Source organism: Dreissena polymorpha, chromosome 13 (assembly GCF_020536995.1).
Source record: "Dreissena polymorpha isolate Duluth1 chromosome 13, UMN_Dpol_1.0, whole genome shotgun sequence".
NCBI classification, from domain to species: Eukaryota; Metazoa; Mollusca; class Bivalvia; order Myida; family Dreissenidae; genus Dreissena; species Dreissena polymorpha.
This window is the reverse complement of record NC_068367.1, coordinates 16,587,466-16,595,211: the sequence shown is the minus strand read 5'-3', so window position 1 is coordinate 16,595,211 and position 7,746 is coordinate 16,587,466. Positions and strand designations below refer to the sequence as shown.

At 34.4% G+C, this 7,746-nt stretch overlaps 1 long non-coding RNA gene across 1 annotated transcript; it reads left to right on the top strand.

Annotated features, from left to right (window-relative positions):
• The first annotated feature begins 344 nt into the window (after positions 1 to 344).
• Positions 345 to 4,858, top strand: LOC127856438 (uncharacterized). Its single transcript, XR_008038030.1, has 4 exons — positions 345 to 622; positions 2,328 to 2,383; positions 3,048 to 3,111; positions 3,710 to 4,858. It is a non-coding gene; the product is annotated as an uncharacterized LOC127856438 (long non-coding RNA).
• The last annotated feature ends 2,888 nt before the right edge of the window (positions 4,859 to 7,746 follow it).

The following is a 7,746-nucleotide window of genomic DNA, read 5'->3' as shown; positions in this document are numbered from 1 at the left end:
TAGTAAATTTTGTAAGTTGTCTGGACATAAGCCATTATGTATTGTGTACATATGTATAAGTTTGAGATACTTCCTACGTTCGGCTTAACTATGCCAGTTGATTTCTGAATACAAGTTAGACAAAGAAACAGATTTCGTGAGACCCGTGACTATTCTTGCCGCTTCATTTTGAATTTTGTTTAACATTTCTTTTTCATATAGCGCACAGCAATCCCAAACGACACATGCATACTCAAGTAGTGGTCGAAGGTGAGAAATATACATTTGATTTAATGATTTTCTATAGACCATGTATTTAAATTTTCGCATAATTCCAAGTATTTTTGATGACGATTTTACTATTAGTCCAGTCAATCTGTAATTGTACCCACAACTAATTGCAACAGAAATAATTTTTCGATAATATTGTAGATAAATATCACCTCTTCAACATATCAAAAGTCTAGCAAAGTCTAGCCAGGGCAAACTACCGAAAAATGACTTTTAATATGACAGATTTTCATGGCCCTAAATTACCACCGTAGAAGATAAAATGATCAGATGCACGGTATACAAGCGTTCGCGCGATATGATGTGATCGTCTGCTTTTGATGAAAGATCCTAGATTTAAGTCATTTTGGAGGTAAGTTAAGATGTCTTTGTTGAATAATATTCTTTTCATCTTGGAAATTAATGTTTTTCTCCTAACAAATGCGTCAGTCATAGAAGGTTGCCTACGTAATAGACTACGTACCACTTTGTAATTAGTTTTCGTGGATGATGCAGGAACTTATAGTTTTCTTCAAATATGCAATAAAGTCAGCAGCAAACACACATTTTACAAAAATATACATATGTAGGCATCTAAGGAATGCTTTAAACACACAAACAAATATGAAAAATAAAAGAGAAAAGATCGAGATTTTAATATTTTTTTAAACTACGGAAGGCCATTTGTACCATAACGTATTTGTTGTGGCCATTTGTACCATAACGTTTTCGTATTACTTCTTTTTCCCTATAACTTCTATCTATCTATATATACTGCTAGTCGCCAACAATAAGCATTACAAGCAGGTGCGTGTCAGTGCTAGGAAATTAAGGAAGAAGTGTATAGGAGATAAAAGTAATACATAATGTATTTGTGAGACATAGAAACAAAGGTGATAGTGTTAGTTAAAAGAAGGAATATACAGATAAAAGGTTAAAAACAGCCAACCTGCTTAGAAACTGTGGTCTAGTTTGGTCACCCCCAGCCTAAACTGGTCCAGGGTAGGTGCCTGTACAATATTGGCTGGTAGAGAGTTCCATAGGACAATAGTGGCTGGTAGAAGGAGAATTTATAGTAGTTGCTTGGAGTAGGGATTTGTCTGAATGAAAGAGGGTGCAAATGTCTAGTGAGCCGGGTCGGAGGAGTGACATAGGGAGGCATTGGTACAGCAACCAGTCCGTGGACAATTTTATAGAACATCAGTAGCCGGGAGTCGTACCTTCTGTTCTCAAGTGAACGCCACCCTAATTTGTCTAGCATGTGTGTGACACTGTTGTGATATGAGTAATCATTTGTAACCCATCGAGCGGCCCTGCGTTGGACCATCTCGATCTTGTTTATGTTGTGTTGTGTGTGTGGGCTCCACACTGAGCTACTATACTCAAGTTGTGGGCGGACCAGGGTTTTGAAGGCAAATTCTCTAATGCGTGGGTGTTTTATGGGAATGTTTCGTTTGATGAAGTTTAGTGTTTGACTGGCTGTTGCAGTAACCTGGTTTATGTGTTTATTCCAGCTGAGGTCAGATGTGATGCTAACACCCAAGTATTTAGCATCACTAACTGTTTCTAGAATATGACCGTGGAGTGTGTAAGTGGATTTGTAGGGACGTTTTGACCTGGGGATGTTCATAACCGTACACATGGAAGGATTAAATTCCATATCCCAAGTGTGTTCCCATTTTTGTAGCCGATCTAGATCTTCTTGCAGGGTATTTTGTTCAGTGGGATTGTTGACCGTGATGTAGACTTCTTAAGATATTCTACTGATTGAAACTGTTGAGAATGTTCTTACCTAATGTTAAAAAAGCTTTCAATTTTCCACATATTTGAAATATTTTAATGATTTCATGATGAATAATTATCATATATAAAATAGAAATAATAAGTTATGGTCTTAAATTTACAATTCTAAACTATAAACAAATATAATCCGAAATATTGAGTTAAGCTATACCGTAAATCTTTCATTTAGTATTATTACAACAGAAAATCAAAAGCTGTTTATAATAAATAAGTTGTTCTCTTACACACATATCAAACACTTATTTTCTTGAATACATGTGTTTGATTTATTACAGATGTTAGATCAACAATCAACGATGTCAAAGGTGTGGGTTTAGAATTTCAAAAAAAGGTATAAATATATATTCATTTAAAAGTGTTTTTATTAATGATTCATATGCCATGACAAAATGCTACAGGATAATGTAAATTTATATAAACAAAAGATAGTGTGTTAAAAAAAATCTGCCATACCATGTGAAGGTAAATAAGTACAGCTTTGATCAAACTTAAGTTTAATTTTTCCATTTCTGTTTTCTCTATTTTCTCAATATATGTTAAGTAACATTACAACTTAAAATCAACGAAAATTTCGTACAATATTTCGTAAAATAAACTTAACCAATTAAACGTCAGTGCTCCTTATGGCAATTGCCGATATTTCAACGCCAGATTTGGTCTGGTAAAATAGATGTTTGTAGATACAAAATGCTCGTTGTTTTTTCCATTTTAAATTCAAAGATATCTATTCATACGACACATGAACACTAACATGGTGTTCGTGTGTATTATGAATATATATTAAAATGGAGTTTATTGTGTCACAAATAAATAAAAACGAGCATCTTGTATCTACAAAAATCTATGTTATCATACCACATCTAGTGTTGAAATCGTGGCTATTGCTATAAGGAACACAGATTGTTTAGGTGTTAATTTTATTTTAAGAAAGACTTTACGTAATTTTGGTTGATTTTGAGCGTTATAGAGACTTTAATTTGTTTCATCTATTACAGATGCTAATATGGAACTGCCAAACAATCTGATCAGCACCAAACCTGCTGCAGCTGCATCGGAAAAGTAATAGCCATTTATTCTACACGCAATGCTAGTAAATACTCAACATTTACAGCTTGCAGTTGAAGGCAAAATTAAATAATAATTCATTTTTCAAAAGCATCAATGACAAACATATTCATAAATTAACCCCACAGTACAGTCAAACTATTAATGAGTGCAAAACAAAATTTTCTACAGGATTCATACTGGAACTGTGAACATTTGTACATAGTACAAAAATAACATTGCGTGAATATCCACTATTGTTATTTCTGAAAAAAAAATAAACACAATATTGCGTGAATATCGATAATTGTTGTTTCTTAAAAATAGCTTTTTTATAAACATTAAGTTCAACAATGCATTTACTTGCATTCTGAAATACACAATATGTATGAAAACATAAACCCTTCATTCTATTAAACGCTTTTGAATGCATCTGCAGCAGACGGCTTTAAAATCCATTGTGTCAAATGAAGAAATTGCTTGTTATGAGCAAATGCTCCTTTTGTCACAATTGGGAATGTCACAAAAGATTGTTCTGCCTAATGGTTGAAACAGCATGTATTCATATATTCTTTCAGCAATACCTTCCTTATATGATGTCAATCACTTGCAGATGACCAAGACCATGTTAAGTTACGCCAGAAGGAAGTGATAGCATAAATGCTGCCAGCGAAGTTCGCTTGGACAAGATTACTTCCATACCCGGACAGACCGTTCATACGTACATTGTCGGAAAGATTATTGTAACCCAATTCGAATCAAGCTATCCTTAAATAAAAAGCCAACAAAGACTGTATTATCTCCACCATTACGATCTAACACTGAACGATTTAACTTCAGTACAAAATGTCTATTTTGTGCTCAACGTGCCAAATTTGTTGGAAGAAAACGAGGCTATAATGTATACCCTGTTAGAACAGTTGAATTTAAAAAGAACATAGAACAAATATGTATCGATAGGGATGACAAACAGGGTTCAGATATTAAGAGCAGATTGGAAACAATACATGACTTAGCGGCTGCTGTTGCTATATACCATTAGTCATGCAGCGTAAATTTTAGGACAGGTAAAAATATACCACAGTCAGGCAATGAAAAAGGAAAAAAGTGTGGAAGACCAGTGAACATGGCACAGGAATTTGCTTTCCAGGAAATAGCAAAGTTCCTGATTGAAAATGATGACGAACAAATAACACTAAAAGACCTTGTTGACAAAATGGTAGAACTATGTGGAGAACTCTCCTATACATTAACTCATATGAAGAAGAGATTACTAGAGCATTTTGGGTCCTCTATTGTCATCACAGAATTAAATGGAAAGCAGAATGTAATCACATTTAGAAACACTGCATCATCAATTCTTCATTCATTTTACCAAAAGTCTAGTAGCGATTCTGATGCTTATAAAATTGAAATAATAAAAACAGCAGCACAACTATTGCTAACTGATATAAAGGATATTAAAGCAACAATAACAATGATTTAATAGTAACATGTATTTAATGGGTGGGTGGGGTAAGTTTACCCCTATAAATGCACTATTTACATGAGTAAATATGTTAAGAAACTTCATGATACACTTAGGTAATAGAAAAATAATACTGTTTTCATAACTGATGTATTACTGAATACTGTTTTTGTCGGGTGGTTTGCTCGAAATGTGTTGTTTGAATAGAAAATGGAAAATATACTTTATTTAAAAAAACGTCCGCGAGGGGCATAAATAAAATGAAGTTTTAACAGGTTTGCCCTGGAAATATTTCGCTAGACTTTTTTTCTGTCATCTGTTATACGTCATAGATGATTTTACACGTGAAACCGTTTCTGTTGCAATTAGTTGATGGTTAGGTGCTTTTTTTTCATAGGATGACTGGACTATATGTTAATGATATGATCGTGTCATTTACCGTTTGAGCTAAGTGTAAGGCCGAGGTGTTTGTGGTTTTCTACAAAATTGACCGGTACATTGTTAAATAAAAGATGCGGTTGGGGAACAGCATGGTGTGATGAAAATAACATAGCCACGGTTTTATGTGGATTAAAATCTACAAGCCATTGTTTTGCCCAGTTACTAATAACTTGTAAGTCATGGTTCAGAACGATTTCAATGTTAGACATATTTGAGGTAGTACAAGAGAGGGAAGTGTCATCAGCAAAAAGGCGGGCAGTACATTAATGGTGCTTGACGATGTCGTTTACATATACAAGAAAAAATAGTGGGCCTAGAACAGATCCCTGTGGGACACCGGCATTTATCTCTAACGTTTGAGATATTGATGCACCAACCACGACTTTTTGAGTGCGACTCCCGAGATGACTTTTGATCCAATTGAGTAAATTTCAATCAAATCCATTTTGTTTTAGTTTAAAGAGTAGTCAAGTGTGCCAGACGCGGTCAAACGCTTTAGAAATATCACAGAATACCATGCATGTTAGTTTCTTTTCATCAATATCTTTCGTTATTTGATCAAAAATGTCGATTAATTGAGAGACTGTGGAGTGACCTTTTAGAAAGCCCGACTGGTTGGAGTATATCAGTTTGTTAACAAGCAGATGGTTATATAAATGTTTATAAACTACACTCTCCATCAGCTTGCCTACGCAACTTAACAATGAGATAGGACGGTAGTTGGATGAATTATTCGATTCCCCTTTTTTAAATAGAGGCGTTACTATCGCTTCTTTCCATTGAGCGGGATAAGTACTTTCGTTAAGTGATTTGTTAAAGAGGATACACAATGCCTTAGCAATAGAATTACACGTGTTTTAAGGACAATATGACTTATAAGGTCGCCACTGACGGCTTTATTGGTTATTAAGCATTTTATAACGTCTATAATTTCTGATTCTGATATGGACAGGTTATATAATTTTGCGATAGAAATATCAATGAATTGTGGAAGAACACCGGTCGAGTCATCCAACGACGCAATAGAGGCCAAGTATCTGTTTAAACAGTTGGATTTGTCAATGTCTGACATGTGTACAATAAGGTTGCCGTCAGAGTCCGTTGACTGTAAAGGTGGTATCGAATTCGGATGAGAATTTGTTTTTATAAGTTGCTTAAGTGTTTTCCAATATTTTTTTGGATTTGAAGTGTTTAGTTCATCAAGAGATGTTTCTAGGTTTGAATAAAACTGTTCTTTCGCATGTTTTATCATGATATTAACCTTATTTCAAAGTTGCTTTTAATTATTCCAGTTAGCAGTAGTAGGATTGTTTAAAGATATATGTTTTTGTCTATCTCGTTTACGAGCAATTGTTCTTATAGATGAGTCATACCATGGTTTGTCATTAGGGCGCACTGTAACAAGTTTATTTGGTATACAAAGTTTCATCAGTTCGATAAGTTTGTTCGTACATAGAACAGTTGCTTCATTGACATTAGAATCATGGATAAATTCCCAGTTTGTACATGTAATGAGATTGTTAAGTCGCTCAAAATCGGCATATTTGTACAACCAAACGTTTCGTTGAATTGGTTTGCTGTTTATTAAAGGAATTGTAACATGAATGGCAGTAGCATGGTGATCACTAACGGTTTGACGGATAGGTATAACTTCACTGTTCAAGCATGAAATGGTATCCGAGATTATTATCGGATCAATTAGTGTAGCCGTATTTGCGGTGACCCTTGTCGCTTGAGAGATAACGTTGTGCATATTATACAGGGATACTGATTGAAAGAGGCGATCATTGTGTTTAAATTGGTCTTCGTTTATGTCCCAGAGCATAATGACGCTCTGGTTTAAATCAAGCGCTTTATCAATCATGATTTCAAAATCATCCCAATAAGTAATATCAGAATTAGGCGGTCGGTAAAAGCAGCAAACCAGAGTATTGAAATTATGCAATTTACCTTCTAGCCAAACTGAGTGTAAACGGGGATTTTCGAGGTCGAGAATACGCCTCGATAATAACTATTGTATTACATAGACAATTACGCCGCTAGAATGACTCGAAAAATCTTTACGAAATAATGCGTGTTTAAATCATCAATTAAGATCTGCTCGTCGGTGATAACCTCGGTTAAATGGGTTTCCGTAAAACACATTATTTCAAAATTTAGTAAATTATCTTAGATAAATTCAATTCTGTGGCGTATCGATCTTATATTAAGGTGAAGTAGACCCAAGGGACCATTATGAGGGCCTGGATTATGTTCGACATCACCTGACAAAAGTAAAATAAAACTAATAATATCAGCGCATACAACAATAATCGCACATACTTACAACGACTTTAGGTATTTGTTAATTGCTAACTGCGAAAATCTTAGCAGACTCGACAGAAATTGTATCAATACATGAGTAAAATTAAAACTGATAGTATATTTATGACGACAAATCCTTACACTTAAATTAATCAAAGCGCTGAAGGCACTGAAGATGTTCGGTATTGCATAATTTAACACGCAATTCATTTTTGAAAATCAATCGCAAGTTTGAAATGAACACACGCCATTCAACTTTATAAAGTGTGCGTCATAGCGCACGGGTCGAGTTTTGTGTGCACTTTTTATCATCCTTATTATTTCATAGAAATAACTAAGACAAAATAAAAACAGCGTGCTTTTTGGAAGTTCTGAAAGCATAGAAAGTATGATGAAAATGGTAATGAGAACTTAATATAAAGAAAATTTGCAGTCAC